The following is a 20,884-nucleotide window of genomic DNA, read 5'->3' as shown; positions in this document are numbered from 1 at the left end:
TTTAGTTAGGTGACTTAAATTATCAACAAATGCATTTAAACTAGCACAAAGCACGACCAACTTGTTTCCATGATTCTTTTTACGAATAAATGTACTTTAAAAATAATATAAATCTTACCTTAATTTCCCTGACGCACCCTGCACTTGCACTTCGAAGAAGTGACAAACAGATAGTTTAATAGGTTCCTTTCGAAATATTAAAATCCAACTTGATGCCGAGGTCCAGAGGACGCAAACAACAGACATGAATAAACATGATTATTTAATTTCCTTTGTTCATGTCCTCTTGACCTCGTTTTCAAACTGGATTTTGATACATCGAAAGTAGCCTATTGACTTTTAACCACGTGATGTTTGTACAATGACGTTACTTCCTCAGAGGGTATTCTTTCTATTTAAACCGACGAGGAGCTGTCATTTCAATTCCTTAGAGGTTAATTGTTCGTTTGCTTTCTGTTTCATCTAACTATTAATTAACTTCATATTTAATCTCAATACCTTGTTCATCATTTTTCGTTTCTACGTTTTATAAAATTCCTTCCTCTTCTTCCTTCCAAACATACTGAAAGTCACAAACATTCCAATTTAATAACTATCAGATATACTCGCTAGAAGGGTCCGTGCGTAGTTCCTGTTAGTTTAATTAAGTCAGTATAAAACTTCGTGAGAGGTTTTAGATGGGCTTATAAACGGATGGACTTATATCTGAGGGGGCTTAAAACCGGAATAAAAAAAACCGCTCCGAAACGAGCTATAGCAGTGTTGATCGAAATACGTTTTTCATTTACTGTTTTTTTAATTAACCTTTAAAACGTCATGATGAAGTCCAATTCATTCATTCAAAACCCTTCGTTAAGTTGAAGCCTGTTTACTCAGTTTTGTACAGTAATACTACAATTAAGCACTGAAAAGTTACTTTAATGATATTTTACAATAAAGTTGTACGGTAGTATATACAAAGAGTAGATAATAAAGTTATTGTTCCGCAATAATTGTTCCAATTTTTTTGTTTAAAGTAGCACACTGAGTCCTGTGAAAGTACTTAATATCACTCCAAACAACGAAAGCTAGAGGAGGGGGGAGGGGGGGGGGGGGCTTATAATGGGATGTATATTTTGGTTTACAGGTAGATGGCTATAACCGGGGGATTATAATCGGCAGTTGACTGTGTATGAATTACACACATTACTAAATGTACTCCAGGCGCATGTATTTTGACAGGCGGATTGGACCCATCTATGCAAATCCGGCTTCTGTCAATAGGGCACAAGAAATATAAGAAGGAACACAGCAGAAGGAAGATTAAAATATACCATTCTCATAAAAGGCCTTATTCATAGATGGCGGCCGGTTTTTTTTATTGTTTTCAATGTGTTCTACTAACCTCATTTTAGAGTAAAACTTCTACTTTGAATTTTACACATGCTAACGAGGCTAGTAAGGCTAAGTTTCATGAAAATGATACAAAAATATTTTATCGCCCGCCATCTTATGAATAAGTACGTCTATGGCCTATGGCTGACAAGTTTACATCCCTCAGAATGCCACTGTGAATTACAGCGTGGGGGTGCCCTTCCTACCTAGATTGTCTTCAACACAACAAAAGATACTCTTAAATTACGTCGGTTCATACCATCTTTTATTACAAACATTTCCCCTGCTGTGCTTAAATTACAGCTGCGACTTTTAACCCCTAACTACAATTTATAAAGAAAGATTCAAAACTTGTAAGTCCCACAAATGAACTAACTAAGAAACTAACGGCACAAGTTTACTGAAAACACATCATCAGATATGACGTTTTCAGTAAAGCACTCTCTGGTCTGAATCGTCTTAAAGAGGGTATGCTTTAGGCTGTAGGCCATACAAATACTTTAAAAAACCGTTTAGATAGAGAAAGCGCAAAATAGGAAATACATACGTTAAGTATGCAAAATATAGACGATAAATATGTACATCATAGGTAAATGAAGAAAATATTAACAGAAAAATGCACAATGCTACATACAATTACAGCGTTTTGAAACTTTTAAACTTCACATTTTCTTCCCAATTTACATCCTTATGCCATAGACCCTAGCTTTTGACTTAATTTTAATCCGTATACTGTATACAGATTATAGTTCTCGACCAGATTTCCATCCTTATACTACACACTCTAGTTTTCGGCTTAATATCAATACTTAAACTATATACTTCAGTTAAGGGCTATAAACCTTAGTCTTCAGCTTCATTTTCATCCTAATACTATACGCTCTGGTTTTCGGCCTAATTTTCGAACTAATACTATACACGATGGATTTTAGCCTATTTTTCATCTTACTGCTATACGCTATGGATTTTAACCTAAATTTCGTCGTACTACGGATTTTTACGTAATATTCATCCTGATACTATAGTCTATGGATTTTGGCCTCGTTTTCGTCCTTATACTATAGAGTTTGGCTTAATACTATAAACTAGGAATTTTAGCCTAAATTTCATCCTAATACTTTACACTCGAGTTTTTCCTCCAAATTTCATCCTAATAATAGACCCATAATATACACCATAATTTTTGGCCTGATTTCGTCCTAATATTTAACAATAATTATTATTCACGAAAGTGGAGGTGAACAGTGATGGATATCTACCTCGTCGCTTCGCGGCTCGATAAATATCCATCACTTTCACCGACACTGAGGTGAATAATTATTTGCATTATATTTTTATTTTTCGCCTTAGCCTATGAGGTTTGAAAGATTAAATAACTTACTTTGTTGCCATTTTTTATTTTTTGTAATAGCCGTCTCTTTTATCGAAATGTTTTTCTCTTAAGTGACTTAAATTTTTTTATAATTTCCCCTACAAGCTGTGTAGATTGAGTAGTTTAAATCCCTTAAGTTTCGTCATAAACTGTCTGACTAGATTTCGAGATGATCGACAATGTTTAAAACGAGAGGCTATGCACTACCGTTGTTATGGTAATAAATGTTGTTTGGAAACCGATGAGAAAATTAATTTTGATCATATGTTGAAATGATGATGTAGTATGAAGGAGATCGAACTTTTTCTTCCATGCGTGATTGTAATTTCAAAACTTCCACCCTAAGTCGCCTTGAATGTGCGGAAAAAATGCTCCAAATAGCTTTCTCGCGAACAATAATATCAGAAATGTCAAGTTTAATTTATTCATTGCAACATGGGCATAGAATTCCAATGCAAATATGCCTTTTCTATCGACCAGTGATTGGCTCCAACTTCTAATCCATATTCATGGCAAAAAGTGCAGAATTCTCGTCAAACCCAGCAACTATTTGGCGAGTGAGGACGCGTAAAAATTAACCTCCGTCGTTGAAGCTTTACTGATACGCAAGGATCATTAAAGACTTTGAAGAAGGGAAATGTCGCTTCACGAAGACGCTAATGGTAAGTGTTTAGTTTTGTTTAATGTTTTCAGTGCGTAAAATGCCGAAGCTAATCGTTAGCGCATGCTGGAGTTTGGTTTCATTGACGTTGTGGCCGCTGTTCTCCTCGTGGTTTTATATTATAATAATTCAACAGCACCTTGTAAGAAGAGCTGAACAGACATATGGCAGAAGACTTAGCGATAAATAAACTGAATTTAAGGTCATTTCTGTGGCAAGAAGATTTTTTTCCAAATTTTCCGAAGCGACCACGTGTTGAGAACTTTATATTTTTCATTGAAAAAGCACAAATTTATTTTGCATTATTGATCAGTCTTTTGCCTCGAAAACTCACTCAGATTATTTGTACTCTTGAAAATCAGGTACCAATTTACTGTCACAATTTGTTGGCTTTGTTTGCGACTTTCACTGCCAGGTGGTAACGTTTATTATGCTTTACAAGGTGGTTCTAAGTTTTGACTCTGTGGATGGAATCTTAAAGAAAGGCTATTCAAGTGAAAGCTACTGAGCAGTAATTTCCCTTTGGTGCAGTTTATTATGCTGTACAAGATGGTTCTAGACTTTGAGTCTGTGAATGAAATCCTAACGTGTGACCGTTCAAATGAAAGAAGCAGAACTTTCCTGTGGTGCTTTTTGATTTTCGTTCCTTTACAAAATGAAAGTCGGATATATTGATTTTGAGGGGGAGGATCTGCTTCTGAGCCGCTGAGCTCAGTGTCAAAGTGTTTAACAAAGCATGTGTGTTGGTTTTAATTTAGCATATTTGTTGAACACAAACTCGTGTGTTTTGCCTGTTTTATTTTCAGAAAGGACGTTTTCACGAAAGACAGAACAGGAGGAACAAAAGGATCAGAAGATAGGAAAGAGGATTTAACTAAAGCAAGCGGGAAAAGATAAGATTTCATTTTTGTATAAAAATGGTGCCTTTTAAACATGGTGGTGGTTTATGAACATTAAAACGATTCGGCGAAATTTTTTGGGTGATCAGTTCATTAACATATCGAATGTTTAAATTTTGTAACTATCTTACCAATTTGTGAGAGGGTAGGTCCGGGGGAATTAAGCTGATATTTTCAGTCAGAAATGCGGACGCTCGAATATACGATCGCTCAATTTTTGAAACACTGTTGATGCAGCAGAATTTCTTTGCATTCTTTCTGAAATATACCAACCACTATTTTTTTAAGGCATTATTCTGTAGATCGGTTAAGGCATTTTTAGTGTTAACTCTGAGCGATCAGTCAATATATACAAGCTTTATGTTAAGGCCACATTTTTCAGCTCGCGATTTTAATTTGCTTTATGTGAGATTTTCCAACAAATTTAAAAAAGATTTTCTAACAAATTTATCCTGAAATTTTAGTTCACCTTTTTCTAAAAGTAAAGTTGAATTAGGATATATCGAAAATGTCAAGATCGGCGATCGCTCAGTGTTGCGCTTTCTAGAAATCGGTTAAGTTTTTTTTTCAGTTATATGCTTTTGCTAAGGTGGAACTGCAAGTTGTGTAAATGTAAAATGACCAAAAAATTACCCTGAAAAAAGGACAACTCGATCAAAATCTGAGAGAGATGAGGCTAGTAAATACGCTTTCTTCCTTAATCATATTATTATGTTGAATTGATGCAGTTGAAAAACATCCCAAACAAATGTTTGTTTTCGTAAGCCAATGTAAAAGTACCTTATTCCTTACAGAAGTCTTGAAAGCTATAGAATACTTGGTCTGTGAAAAGTTGCTGGTTGGCTGAATTTAAAAGGAAATGAAAGCAAAAACAATTCTTCAGTTTGGGTTCTCTATCTTTCTCTGTTAATTTAAAATGGAATTGCCTGATTATCTATAAAAATCTTCCAAATTTAATATCATTAATTTGGTCTGTGAAGAAAACCTTATCGATGGCCTAACGAAACTGGACAATTAAAATTTAAAATAATTTTTTCAATTTTAAATCTCTCTTTGTTTTTATTAATTCGATATGAAATCTCCAAAATTCTATATCATTTGGTCTTAAGAATAGAAATTTAAAGTTTGTTGATTGCCTTGATATTTTGAATGAATTTTGAAGAAACTGTAAGCTTCAAATTTCAAAATATATTCTTCAGTTTTGGATCTCATTTTGGTTAATTCGGTATCAAATGATTGCCTCATTTTCTAGCAAAATCTTCAAGACTCTATGTCATTTGGTCTGTGAAATAGAAATTAAAGTTTGTTGATTGGCGTGATCTTTTAACTGAAATACGAAAAAAACTAGAAGCTTCCAATTTGCAAAAATAAATTATTCAGTGTTGGCCAATTCGTTGCGGGAACAAAAATAAAATTAAGCATCTACACTTGACACACTTGACAGTTCCACCTTCGTTTACTGTTGTCAAGGGAACACAAGGTTTTAAAGAGGATCCCCATGGGAACGTGTATTACTTATTGAATTGTTGAAGGTTTACGTCAAAAATTGGACTTACTTAAAAAAGAGTTCCTAGGTCGAAATATTTGATCAAATACTGATGACGAAAAATTATGGACGAGAATCCTTCTATTAATACCCCTTATGTTCCTTTTACATGCCCTAGTATGTATGATAAAACAAGCGTCTAGTTGAAATAATGCTGACGTAACGTCTCGGGAACACATTTCGTACCAAATTAGGGTAATGGACCACAAAGGACTGAGTAATTTTGCACCATTTTATTTCTGGCAGAGATTAAGAGAATTACATTTTTGTTGTATTTCAAGTTTTCTAAAATAAATTGCTTATCGGTTCGGAGACATTTTTTTTTTAAAGATTAAAATCATTACAGGAAGGCAAACCAAAAGAGTGCTTCAAGGAGTAGGTCATTCATTTACCACCAAAAACGAACAAAACAAAAGTTTCAGAGGACAGACAATAGAGGTAACACGAAAAGGGTGAACTTGAACAAATTTATCGCGCTTACAAAAAAGACACAAAATTTAAATTCATTTTGAAATATTCCACAGAGAATTTTACAATTGAATTGTATCCGGCGGTTCGGAAACGGTTTAATTTTTCAATTAAGGATTAAAATTATCAGAGGACAAACAATCTTCTTTAAAAAAGTTTTGAAGCCAAGAAAGAAAGACTTCAGCCCATGTGATAACACAAAAAGAGTGAACTTTGAACAAATTTTAAATTCATTTTGAATTATTTCACAGGGAATTTTACCACTATATGTACTTGTCCATAAAATTCGCTTGAGATTTAAAACCTATTTACAAGGCTTAAAAAAGTTAGAAAAAATTAAAAACCAAACGTTTCCAACTTAACAAGGCATCCTCAGGGTAAAAAGGTCGTCAACTACATGCATATTTTATATTATTTAAGAAATCCCCATTGGAACAGTTTCGCTACGTAAGAATGGACTTGTTTGTGCAGCCTGAGGCTCCATTGTTTAATCTTTAAGCCTTCAATGATTCTACGCTTGTGAAAAGGTTGGGTCGTACAAAGTATGCGCCAACTAAAAATGGGTCGGGTTCTCACGTAGGTGACGGGCAGATTCATAGTCAAGAGGATGACTTGTTCAGTCGAAAACGTTTGGTTTTTAATATTTTCTAACTTTTTGAGCCCTTAAAAAAGTTTTTATATTGCATTTGAATTCAAATTTTGCTGTGAATATAGCCGAGTTGTTTTCAAAATAATTTACGGGAGTTTTCTTTGCTGTTGGCACTTTTATGTCACGTGCAAAAACAATAAAAATCTTAAATCAAATTGAAATTTTGGGAGAAAAAGAAAACAATATACCCAGTTTTCATTTCAGTTGTAGGTTCTGCTGTTGTTTTTTTTTATTTCTTTGTACAGATTAGTTTGAGCTCTCTATATCAAAACTAGGCCTCTGTTTTTTTTATCCTTTTTCTATGAAAACAACAAGAGCAGATAATTGTTCTCCAGAGATCGCACTCAATAATTATTTTGGAATTTTCACGGGAATACGACAAGTTATCTTTTGTATCAGATAGGCGAAATAAATTTCAGGTGGCTGGCTTCAAATGCTTCGTAAACAAGGGCACGGTCAAATTCAAGTATTAGAAACGTTTGAATATAAGTTAAGTTTTGAGAGCATAAAGCTAGTGAACTTTCAAATTAATGCCTTTCCGAATCGGAAATCTTGAAGCAGAAGAAATCATGCTAAAATCATGAATAAAAGAGTTGTTTCTGAAGATCACAAGTTAACTTCAGAACTTTAGAGCTGATTGAAACTTGCTGGAACAATCTGTACCGTCCTTTGTGGTCCTGCTGACTATAAAAATGGAACAAGTCAATGACACAAAATACATTATTTGAAATTTCGGGGGATATTTCTTACTCATACTGGTGAGAAGATTTAGCATTGGGGCTTAATAGTTGTCCATTTCTCATTATTTCAACCAGACGTTAGTTTTTTAATGATTTAAATATTTAAGACCTTGTTAAACTAAATCAGTGTTACATGGGACAAAAAAAAACGAGTGAAAGCACGTATTTTAAAATTAAACTACCAAGTAACGACCCAAATCATCAGAGGCATGGAGGATATTGCTGATATTTGCCAGAATATTATCTAGAACCAGAAAGTAAACAAAGCAGCTGCGATCAAAGATGTAAAGAAATTGAGCTGACCATTAAAAAATTATTTCCAAAAATGAGCAATAATTGCTCCAATTAAAACCAAAAGACTGTTTTGTTAGTGATCAAGATTGTAACTTTTACTGCTAAATTACATGGAGAATTGTCTAGATATTTGCGAAACTGTTATTTGGAACTGGAAATTAAAAAAAGAAAATGAATTAAATATCAATGAAGAGAAATTATCTTCAATTTTTTTATAATTACTGCGGATTAAAAATATCAACTAACAACAAAAGACTTGTACTGAAATTGTCTTGATATTTTTCAAAATATTGTCTTCAACTGAAGAGCAAAATATTAATTAACCAAATATGATTACAGCTATTGTATAATTATTCTCCAAAACGTTTACTCAAAGAAGTGGAAAATTGACCAGAGAAATGAGTTTTGAATTTGAAAGCACTGATTGGGCACGAGAATTCGAGAAATTCAATCAAGGAGCGCCGAAAAGAAAATAGCTTGATGTTTCAAGCGAAATAAAGTACGGAAAGAGTATTAACTAACAACAAACGTATTCTAGAATTAAACTGTCACTGGGAACAAATTATCGAAAAAGTCTTAATATTTCAAAACATCACGAGCTTCCAACTTGATTAGTTTGACCAAAAAGATGCTTTCACTCGTTAAATTTGTCTTGTCCTCTGTAACACTGTAGGTTGTTAGCCTGCATGTGCTGACTTCACTTGCTAGTTGAACAAGTTCTGTTAAAGCGACATGGCAAGCTAAATGGTTTTGCAGCTATTATAAATTTAGTTAAAGTTTGGGAAACAAAAACATTGAGTTATTCTATTGGTTATGTTATCAAAATTTTCGTGATGATCCAATTCTTTCTGCTGTCAAACTATTTAACAGCTTGCCATGTCGCGTTTTAAGCGTACACCACTTCGCAAATGAGACTATTTTAGACAATAATTTTGTTGAAAATTTTCTAAAACTAGAGACTAAAAATTGGCAACAAAGAAAATCTTAAGCTTGACAACTTTCAGAAAAATTCTGTTTGCGAAGTGGTGTAAGCTTTTTTGGCGGGTTTAAATTTGTTGGGGTACTCTTTGAAATTTTTATTTGATAAAAACATCTTAAGGAGTGCCCCGTTAAATTTATTGCAAAAATTGTTGCCAGGGGAAACGCTGTGCAAATTATGTCAAATTTTCCCGCCAAAAGACTTAGTATATATAGGAAGAAAAAGTTTAGTCACACCTTTAATTAGTTAAGAGATTTTTACTTAATTAATTAACTTATTGGAAAGCATTGTTAAAAGATATAAGATATCATGGTAGAAAGAAAATAAAGAAAACATGATACAACTGAAACAACTGTTTGATCTTTATTGTCTTCTATTATTAACTAATAAAAATAAATACTTGCGACTAAAGTAGATATTAAATATTAACTTGGATTTTTTTTTTTAAAAAAAAAACGGCGCATGCGTATTATGGGCGCCCGTGTTTTTTCTAAGTTTTTTTGGCGGGAAAATAGAAAATTTTCGAACAGAATATAACTAGTTTGAATGATAAAAAAAAAAACGGCGCATGCGTATTTTGAGCGCCCGTATTTTTTCTAAGTTTTTTGGCGGGAAAATTGGAATCATTTGAACGGCGGTTGGCATAGATAAACACTAAGGCAAAACAAAATCAAGAGACACAATCAAAACTGCAAGGAGTACAAAATTTATATAGATTTGGCAATAAAACAAATTGTGACAATATTTGTTAGGTATCTTTGAATAAAAGATTATATATGGAAAATTATACAGGAGGTTCTATGATGAAAAAACGCCTACTTTTTGGAACGATCATAGCCTAAATACACTCGGAGTTTTTGTTTTGATTTGTCCTCAAACTTTGCAATCGACAATTGTCACCTTACGACAAGAATTACGACTTTTGCTTACCGAAACGACAAATTTTGGAAACGCGCTAAAAAAAACTTTTCAGTAATGGTAGCCACGTTGAACGTCTAAAATTGTCTACGCGTTCGGCGCTTTTTTGTCTAAAGAACAATATACTGCCGTGGTACCGTTGTAAGGAAATGTTTGCTGTGTAAATTGTCGCCAGCTTATTGATACAGTGCAAAACAGATATAACTGCCCAACAATAAGAAAAAAATTACTCGACCGAAACGTTTCAAGCCCCAAGTTTAAGCTATAAATCACCAATTATTATTGAATGATTTCATGAAACTTTTTCAAGGAAAGCTAGAGGTCATTTGTCAATCGGAAGGCAATAACAAAAGCTTCAAATTTGTAGTTTAACTTTGTTATTGCTTAAACCAAGAAAGATCAAAAAATTGAATTTTTCGAAAAAATTGAATTTGTAAGAAGCAGGGAGAGATAGAAAGCACAAAATTGTAATTTTCACAGCTTGCATTGTATTTGAAGTGTAATGTTTACGCTAACACTAGGAAACACTCCAAATTTTATAAATTCCATGAAATTCATTAAATCGTTTATTTTGAGATAAACGGCATTTGCTACAATGCACTTTCAAACGGAGAAGCTTTTTGTTTTTAGCAGGTAAAATTTTGAAGTAATACGGATAAAAACCAAATATGTAAATCTACTGATGTTGAAAATGAGGGAGGCTCGGTTCCTTTTGGATCGCGCCTTCTTGTTTAAAAACAGTCCAAACAAAGCTGAACACAAACAAATTGCGTTAGGAGGTCAACTTTTTCCCACTGATTGGCTGTGAAATCTAAAGCACCTATAATCACCAACAATGAGTGGTGTACAATTGTCAATGTGATCTGTTTTGATGCAAAGTATGTCGGCTACACTAGCCGGTATTTACATTATCTTATTGACAAACGCCGCCTTTCAGCATTTGGTGAACGATCACGGCATTAAAACCATGGACCTTAATTAGCGCTAGCAGCAACTTCTCCGTCCTCAAGAAATTTAACGGAAAGTAACACTGTTTAATTTATGAGATGCTCTTTATAAAGAAGAAAAAGCTTAGCTTGAACACGCAATTGGACTCCATCCGCGCAAAACTATTTGTTTAGACATAGCATGCACGCACACTTACAATGCTAAAGAGTTTTTGTCACCTCACACGTGCACTGTTTACATTAAGTCAGCTTGAATTTTGATTTTGACGTTGAAATTGATGTTATGGCAACATCGAAATATTGTTTTCTCGTTAATTTTTATCCTTAAATGATTGGAAGTGTTACCTTGAAAACAAGACGGATTGCTGGAAAGCTGGTAAGATAAAGAAAACGATAACGAGGCTTAAAACTTATTCAGAAATCGTTGGTCCTGAATGAATTGACCGGTGGTTTAAATTTTCCCTGAAAAAATCAAACTTTGCTTAATATTTACTGCACACTAATAAATAGGAAACTGAAGACCTTGTGGAAATAACTTCAAATTTTTCTCCAGAAAACACGTCTTAAATGACCTTTAAGCCGGGACTGAAGAGCATCCAAAGTCTGATTGAAAGCAAAGAAAATTGAAATTTATTTACATGCAGAATTTAACCAAGAGTGAACAGACAAATGACTTCCACTTTTGCTGACATGACAGGCAATTTTTGAGTTATCAAGTAGTGAAAACTAACATCCAATCTATATAAACAGATGTTAACTTAAACGAGCTCGTGCCTGAACACTTAGCAATAATGTCTCTGACCTTCGAATTTTTTTTTTCCTGAAAACTGAACACACAGAATTTAAACGAAAAAGCTAAAAAAAAGCCTGCCTTTTTCAATGGGAAATCGATTGCAGACTTTACTGAAAACTAGCAAAGAAATAGTTATTTACATTAATTAAAACTGAAAAATGATTTAGCGTTTTAACTTAAATTGAGTAGGTCAAGCTTGCATCTCTTGCCAAATGGCCACAGATTCTACAGAGCCTCACTCGACCACACGATTTTTCGTACTCAAAACAGACCAATCGTCCCGGAATTTTCCCTGAAAAATTATTTGAACTTGAACTAAATACCTGATCAAAAATGATGGACAACCCTAAAATGAAAACGGCATTATAGCGTATACACCATTTTCGCTATGAAATTGTTGTTTCTTACGCCCAATTTTCAATTGTTAATATAAGTGACATTTGAATGGCATTAAATTTAAGTTTTGAGCGGAAAGAATTGGTTGAATTCGTAGTCAAATAAGCTCAACAGAGCCACAAAGACAACAAGTATTCCTGTTTTCAGTTTGAAAACATACAGCAGGCCTAAAAATTAAAAACAGAGAGCACCATGCAATTCTTATGTGTAACTTGAATTGCACTCCACGTAACTGAAAACTGACGAACGGTAAACATTGAAACTGCGAACAAACACGGGAACGTCCAGCTTATGATATTTCTAAGTCACATTTTTTTAATCCTGTTCAGCCTGAGGGTAGGTGGGGTGGGAGGAAATTTGTATCGCCCCCCTTCGTTACTTCAAGAGCATTAACTCTATGACAATGAAACTTTGAGGGTTAATAGTATGCCCAAAACTGTTTCCTTAAGTGCTGAGCTGATATGGGAAAATAAGGTCGTCTGACGTGGTAATCACGTCTTTGATTCTTCACTGTCGCCATCTATTATTGTATCCGCCATCTTGGATTTATTGATTTCACGGGCATAACCTTAGAAAACCGTTCACAAATAATGAAAACCAATAACAAAAAATGAAATGGTTGAGATATGTTAAAGTGACGACAATACACTTTCTTCACAGGACTCACCAGCTTGAGCCACTTTGAAATCATGTCTCATCCCTAATCTTCCAACAGACATCTAACAACATTGATCAAAAGATGAAACTATATCGCAAGAAGACTCGCGTATGACCTATGGAATAGGTAGTCTCCTTAACATATCGAGCGTCGGCCAGATTTAAACATTCACTTGAATAGCTTTCTTATCAGGCCTGTAAAATGACCAGGAAAATCATTTGGACAAAAACTGACGAACTGACGTAACGTAAACAGAAGTGCAGAGCATCTTATTTCCTAACATGACCTTAAAAAGTAAAAAGAGCCAGATAATCCTTGTGAAAGCTAGACTAAGACCAACATAACAAGCTGATCACAACAGGTCGTTACATGCACTACCGCGATCTCTCTATGAGAAGCAGTAGGAAAATGTAAAATTTGTAGTAAAACCCGAATCACCCTTAACCAAAAACGAACGAAAAGTCGAGCGAAAATTGCCACACACCCATCAAGCTATAATCAGTCAATGGCGTTTCTTCATCAATCAATTGCTTTGTGGAAAAAAAAACAAGACTTTACAAGGCCGTCAAACTTGTCGGTTGCCTCGGTTCTCAGTAAATTTACTGAGAAATCATGGATTTTTTTAACTTCACTCTCTATAGCCAACTGGCTAGGAAAGGACTAGAAAATCCCTAAAGATCCAGACTCAGTATATGTCTGAAAATCTTAAAGCCCATGGAAAGTTTAACAGGAAAAATCAAGATGAAACAGGGCTGATCCACAGAAAGCCTGACACTGGGTTTCAAGAACTTAAATACAATTTTAAATTTCAAACAAAAAGTGACATATCATCATCATCGTCATCATCATCATCATCATCATCATCATCATCATCATCATCATCATCATCATCATCATCATCATCATCATCATCATCATCATCATCACTTTTTGGCCTCAACCGAAACAGAATTCACAACAACGCGCCCGGAATCTTTGTTACTCATTTAATAAATCATGTGCTAGTAATTTACCTAAAAATCGTGTCTCAGTTCCTTTATTGAAAACTGAAATTTTAGTAGAAAATAACAAATTGAGAATCACTTAAAATTGATCTTTAACTTCAAAATTTTACTAAGGTTAGCCAAATTTTAAACCGTAACACAACTGCGAATGACGGCCTTCATTTTTTTTAGCGAGAAATCTAACAACACGAAAACGGACTAAGAAAATTAACTTTTCGAGAAATCACTTCAAACGCCAGAGCTTGTTGTCGAACACGAAACAGCTTTTCAATAATAAAAAACGCCTTTTGGCTTGAAAATTCTTATTGAAAAATGACAAAAGAACAAATTTAAAATTTAGACAGTACCAAGAATAGATCCAAAGAACCAAGTCATTTTTGGAACTTTGTTTTTCACACAAAGTATTGAACATTCAACGGAAAATATTAAACTGGAAAACAAAGAAAATTGTCCTTAGAATCCTTACTGAAAACTATGAAATTGTGAGACCTGATGAAACTTTAACAGACAGAAAAACATTGAACATGTAAGCTCTTTCAAGTCAAGCTTCATATTAACAAACCACTCAAAAAAAAAATTCAGTAAAACCAATCTAACCGAAAACACAGATGTCCTATACACCCTATATTTTTACTGACATGTTGTTTCCCATCATCACTTTAAGATCTGACTATTAATTGAAACGGTATATGCCGTTTCCAAATTGTGAATCCCATTTTCACAGAGAATGCATTTCTCGAATCAGTGAATACAAAATGGCGCATGGCTAAATCTGCACGAAGAAACTGATTTTAGCCTTAAAATACAAAAAATAATACCATGTTTTTCTATCTTAGTACATTTACTCAAAACAGACTAAAATTAATGTAATTTGCACATTATAAACAAGCATCAAGAAGTGGCAAAGACAAGTCGTTTTAAGCTGTAAGGATGGGCTGAATTGACCGTATTCAGATAATGGCGATAAACGGAACAGCCTCTAGAATTCTCGTTTTGTGTAAATTTGGGAATTTCTCAACATCAGAATCTTCAATTAAAGCTGACAAACGGACATCATTTGACTGAATTCGAAGACAATGATCATAATCCATGATTTAAACTTTGTAATATTTAGAGCTCTTGTGAACCCTGGCAACAAAAGCCTAAATGCAATAAACAATAAACCGTCAAGCGTCAAGTCAAGGCATAGGAAACATAAGTCGTTTTTAACTTTGAGCTTGAAATGAATTGTCCATGTATTCAGATAAATAGCGATAAACGGAAAGGCCTCTAGCTAGATTTCTCGTTTTGGGGAAATTTCTCAACATCTAGATCTCCAATTAAAGCTGACAACAGACAACACTTTAACCGAATTCAAATATAATCATCTTCATCCATTATTTTAACTTTGTAATATCAGAGCTATTGTGAAGCTATCATGAGAATACAACTTGAGAAATGGCAGCCTCGGTGAGAAAGATAATTGCATCAAGTACACTGAAAAATGGTGCCCCTTCTTCAAAACTCTTAATTAATGAAAATAGACAATCAGCGTAATAATTTCTATGCATAATCACTTCTTGTTCCCCAAACTTGTTAAATCATTTATCATTGTGAATTCATTGTAGAAAATGGTAAGCCATTTTTTAGACAAAAAGAAAGCAAAACGCCTCATAGTTTTATCATGAAGTCCTAAAGTGTGACTGTTCAAATGACAAATGGTGCTGTTTATTATACCGTTTAGATATAACCGGTTTAGGATACGCACGCATTCAACTTTCATCATCTCTCCCCGAAAAATTTAATACCATACTGGGTTCGTTATGTCTGTGATTGCACTGTATCTTGAAAAAAAAAAATTTTGTTGTAATTGTTCGGCTGCTGAAACCGAAACGAAACTAAAGCAAAAACTATCGCATTTACTCACGGGTGTACCATAAGCTGCTTGCGCACTCCCAGCTATGAACTATGACAAAAAAGAACGGGAGCTCTCCTATTCTTGTGGGAAATGTTCGCCCATGAAAATCCCTTCCTCCCGACTAGCTGCCTCTGGGTCCCCGAGGATGGCTTGCATTCGCGTATAAGCTGCATTCTTAGCTTTAGACCTTGTACTGTATGTAAAAGTAGTTTTTGTTCAAATTCATATGGCGTAACCGTGAGTAAATGCGATAATGCTAAACTATTTTCTCTACCCCTACTTGAATTGCTTGCTCAGTTGTAGAGATGATCATCTTTGTTGCTTGTTTTCATCTCAAGTCTGAAATTTCCTTGGATCCTTTATAGAAAGAAAACAAAAATACATCGATCACTAAATTTAATAAAACAAGGACAACATTTTATTAAAAGCTTAACTGTTTTGAGATGGTTTTGTGGGCAATTTAAGAGTGCCCTGTCCACGATGTATGTATCAATATGTGAGATATAATTTGGATATTTCGTGTTGCTAGTTTTTAAAAAGAACTGGTCAAAATGAACAGGACAATGGCAAAGCCTTTGTGCTCCTTCTTGCCTTATTGTCTAAGGTTGCGTTCGATTGACCACATTCTGGATTTTAAGTAATATTAAACCTCTCGTTTAGCAAATTTTGGGAGGCGAATCTTCAAACGTCGGCTCGAGCACGAAGTTTAAGACCCATTTTGTATCCAGGTGATCCCAAAACTCCTTATAAACGATTTTTAGCAACCATTTTCTGGCGGTATTGAACGCATTCTAAGCTAATTAGCTTGCGTTGGATTAACCCTATATGGAATAAGAAAAAAAACCGGAATAGCTGTTAGATTCTCGTTTTAAATAAATTCGGGAAGACAGTTTTGCAAACGTTCGCTAATAAGCGATAATTTAGACGCCATTTTGTAAACCATTAACTATAAAAACCTCTTATGAGAGACTCCTAAAAATTATTGTATGTATTCCTATTCCGGAAAAGGGCCAATCTTTGCACAATAAATGATTTTGCTTAAACACCCCAATAATATCTCACCAAAGAGTAGTTATAGATTTATGTATTACAAATAACCACCTCACCTATTTGGACAGTGATTTCTTAACACGTCTTTCGTGGTTTCCCATCCCTGGTCTGAAATTTACCTGGAGAGAAAGAGTTAAATAGAGGATCAGCGACTGGAAGTGAAGTTAAGGGACGGTTCCGGAACACATGGTTCTCGTTACTCTCCTTTAGAGGTAAAGTTGAAGTCGTGGGCAGTCGGACCAAAATCAAAAGCTAAAACTGGATTCCATGACACAGAAAAATAGAAGTATTACTATACCCCCTGGATGAGATTAGAGTCCATTTGTTCGATTTCAGATAAGGGCTTGCTGACCTGGTACCCCTTTATATACCTGGATACAGGCAGTGTGGAGAAACGTTTCTTGGGCAAGGAAGGGACACAAAAATGCAGATAACAGGGGCAGGGTTCGTAAAGGCATCCAAGGGAAACTTGTATTGCCCAAGTGTTACTTACAAAAAGCAGTTGGTTCATCAACAATACTCAAGCTTCGTCTTACCTTAGAAAAACGTAGGCAAACGTAAGATCAGGCTCCCATATGGAAGTGACGGGGTTGATCGTCTGAAATTATGAAAAGCACCCCTAAAAAGTACCAGATTTCTATTTTATGAGCGTGGTCCGAAGAATTTTTTACCCGCAACAGGTACCAACGCTTTTAAAACAATACAGTGACTAACAGTTGACTGGCATCTACTTCCTCTCATATTTTTCAGTTCAATACACTGAAAGGTACTTCTGACGTAAGTCATTTTAGATTTTAGCACCCTAAAGGGTACCAAACCACGAGTTTAACCCCTAAAAGGTACGACGATCACCCCGTTACTATTATGTAGAAGTCCCCATGCTGGGAAGCCTCACCACAAGTTAACTAGAAGGTCGGGTGTACCAAAGTATTATGAAGTCTCACCTTGATCTTTAATTTTCATGACCAGACTTGCTCATTGGATTCCTTGTCAGAAAGTTGGATGGAATTGGATGCACTGGAGGTAAATAACAGTTACGTTAGTATATGCTAGGTAGCTGCCTTTTAAATTTAGATATAGATTTGGGTGAAACATCAGAGAAGATAGGAAAACTTCCGATCTGATCAGTAACTCCCCTTTCAGCAATGGCATAAACAACAAAAACAACAACAAAATAACAATAATGATGATGATGATGATGACAAGTTTAGCTTTAGTTTTAGCTTCTAGGCTCTGGTCAGTTATTGTTTATGTATCTACCTGTATCTGTCTATTGAGAGAAATAAATTGTATTGTATTGTAAGACAATGATAACGATGATGATGATGATATTTAAGCGGGGAACTCATTTCATTTAAGGGCTTTTCAGTCGGTCCAACAACAGATCTGCAGACAACTAATAACAGAAATTACTAATGACGATTCTGCTACCATGCACTATGCAAATGCTAAAAAAGCTCACCTTCAGCTATAAATTCGTTGCGTTGAAGTTCTGTTAAATCTTTAATCAGTTGCATTCATTGTGCCCAACCTTAAAATCGAAGATACCTTTTATTGGTTAAATAATTCAATGCACTACCTGTAGTCCTAGAATTTGTCATCGAGATGAGGGGAAATCGATGCTGCAATAAAATATAGCCCACCACAAACGTCTTATTCAGCAAGAAATCAGTGAACAACACTACCGTAGTAGGGACAAACTATAGTTTCGTAATGTGGTTCCGACTGTTTAAATTATGAATCCTTTAAAACCCAATGAGCATGCATTATAGCACTTTCTTGTGGGGCTCTTTAGCATGCTACAAAATGTGGTTTTGTCACTGTTTTGAAATAATACTTTCATACACTTTACTGACGAGTAAATACGCAAACGTTAACTTGTTTCGAGCTCTGAACGGCTCTTAATTATCAGAGCTGAATCTAGTAGAACACCAACTTGCATCACAATTAGGTTATATAAATTCTAAGCTAGGAAAAAAGAATAACGGAAATTACCTGGAGACTCCTTGGAGTAGGACGACGTTGTTTTCGAAATTCAAATTTCAAAGTTGACGAGGATTCTTGAACGACCACGACCCAGCCTCCACGTGCTCAATTTTTGGAGTTTCTTTGATATACGACGACGATTTTGTCCTTATGTACTTTTTTCGGGGTTTTCTGTCACCAGATGGGACATCATGAGGGATTTAGCGTGGCGAAAACTCTGAAGAAAAGGTAACAATACTACCTTCACGGAGAAATATTTCGTTCTTCGCATTAACGGTCACCGGTTAAGTCGAAGGTGAGAGGTACATTTTTGCATTTAATTTGCAATTCAGATCACAATCCAGCAATTTTCGCCTTGGTTCCCGAGATATTGTTTACCAAGTTTCAAAGAGGTGCGGAAAGTTACAAATTGAATATTTTCTGTAACTCTCAATAAATTATATTTGCAGTAAATTAGGATTCATGGTCTGAACTCAGGCACCTGAATAATAATGTTTGGGTTAAAAGCAATTCAACGTTTAAAATATTAAATAAATGGTCTTCTTGCTGAGACAAGGAAGCACTGTTTTTAACACAATATTCACCACTGATCCTGTTTGCTTTTATGCTTCTTGAAGCACAACAGTATGGATTATCACTGAAGTTCACGCGCCTTTAATTTCGCAGCAATGTCCTCAAAAAATGACAGTCAAGGTTGGAATTTCTCAGTCAAGGATATTAGAGAATATAGAAGTACAATTTAACTGATCAGTCCCACTAGTCAACTGAACGGAGACGCCTAAAGGCGTGATCAAAAGATTCAACAGTACGCGTCTTGCAAGGAAGGCAATACACCGTCACAGCGGAGCTGATGCCCCCTTTCCGGGTGGCATACTTATACCTACCCTTTGTAGAACCACGCCCTCTATTCTAAAACCCTAATTAGATATTGAAAGAAATAGCGCTAATATCTTGTCCTGAAAATGATGCCATGTTGACTGATGACCTGCTGAATAAATACAGACGAACGTCTCCAATTTCGGATTGCTAAATGCTCGACGATCATACAGCCTTGCAGCCACACCCTGTCTAGGAAGGTTCCAATAAAAAAGACCCTGATTTGGACAGACTCGCTTGATATCATATACCCTGTTATGGGAAGAGGGGCCAAAACCCATAACCTAACCAGTGGCAAGTTCCCGTATAGGCAATATAGGGGAGTACCCCTCCCTCCCCTCCCCCCCTCCCCCCCACGGGAGCTGATGGAGACCTGGTTGTAATCTGGGGCGAGGCACAACATGTTTCCCACGAGATAAGGAAAAGGCTTGAATCTTCTTTGCATATGACGAAAAGAATTTGGCTACACATTGCATCCCACATTGAGTGGGAACCAGTGTCCATTTTTGATAATACGTTACCTATTTTATTCAGAATCATTGTGAGCCATTTTTAGCAAAACAACAACGTGGAATCGAGCAGAAGTTTAAAAGTTGCATGCTTGCAATTAGTTTCAATGTACAGTGCCTATGTGTTTCCACATTTGCAAACACAGAAAAATAGACCTAAGAGACGGTTTACAAGCCTAGGTTTGCAATGAAAGGTTCCATATGCGAACCTTAAGTTTGTAAACTCGGCAAAAATGGTAAGCTGTTGTATTGTGAAACAGTGTTTTGACAAACTGTTTTCTTATCGGTTTACACACGCTAAATTGTAGTTTCTCAAGTAGTATCGAATTATTTTACTAAAACACCCCAATTTCAATTTACCAGCAACAGTTTGTAACGTTTGTTTGCCGCCTCATGACACTTTAACATCATCTTTACCTTAGTCCATTAGAAATTGTTAATAAGCAACTTGAATTTGACATACCTTTCAACTTCTAATTTTTTCAAAAGAATATTAAACGCTTCTCTTCTCGATTTATTTAGCAAACTTTATTGCCTCTTCCGCAAAACACAGCTGAATCAAGAATTTTTGCTTTGCAACTGATACCGTCCTTTATGACGTAAAAAAGGAGGAAAAACGCGCGCGCGTAAATCAGCCAATCAGATTCGTTTATAGCCACGTGATGTGCGCGCGCATACTGCAGTTTGAATTTGCGCTCACACACGTTGTTGACAAATATACAACCAGTTGACAAACCTTTTATACCATGTCTGCAAAACAACTTGAATTTGCGACCAGGCGCAAACTGTTAGATGATGCTACACGGAACGACCTTTAAGCCACATTGTTACATATTTTGCAGAATGTCCTAGATTCGATTCCTGATAG

The 20,884-nt window shown here is 35.3% G+C and overlaps 1 protein-coding gene and 1 long non-coding RNA gene across 2 annotated transcripts in view; both read right to left on the bottom strand.

The window, feature by feature from the left end:
- The window catches only part of LOC146485523 (uncharacterized), a 29,096-nt gene extending 28,871 nt beyond the window's left edge, over positions 1–225 (bottom strand). The window contains exon 1 of the mRNA XM_085103353.1: positions 119–225. The gene's annotated coding sequence lies outside the window, so the exon portion shown is untranslated. The remainder of the gene's footprint in view (positions 1–118) is intronic.
- A 16,475-nt stretch (positions 226–16,700) lies between these two features.
- LOC146485522 (uncharacterized) lies at positions 16,701–18,400 on the bottom strand. The gene is made up of 3 exons (XR_014863370.1): positions 18,108–18,400; positions 17,590–17,662; positions 16,701–16,764 (listed from the first exon to the last, which is right to left on the bottom strand). It is a non-coding gene; the product is annotated as an uncharacterized LOC146485522 (long non-coding RNA).
- Positions 18,401–20,884: the final 2,484 nt, after the last annotated feature.

Source organism: Pavona decussata, unplaced genomic scaffold, assembly GCF_977016875.1.
Source record: "Pavona decussata unplaced genomic scaffold, jaPavDecu1.1 SCAFFOLD_26, whole genome shotgun sequence".
Classification (NCBI taxonomy): domain Eukaryota; kingdom Metazoa; phylum Cnidaria; class Anthozoa; order Scleractinia; family Agariciidae; genus Pavona; species Pavona decussata.
This window is presented reverse-complemented; position numbering and strand designations above follow the sequence as displayed.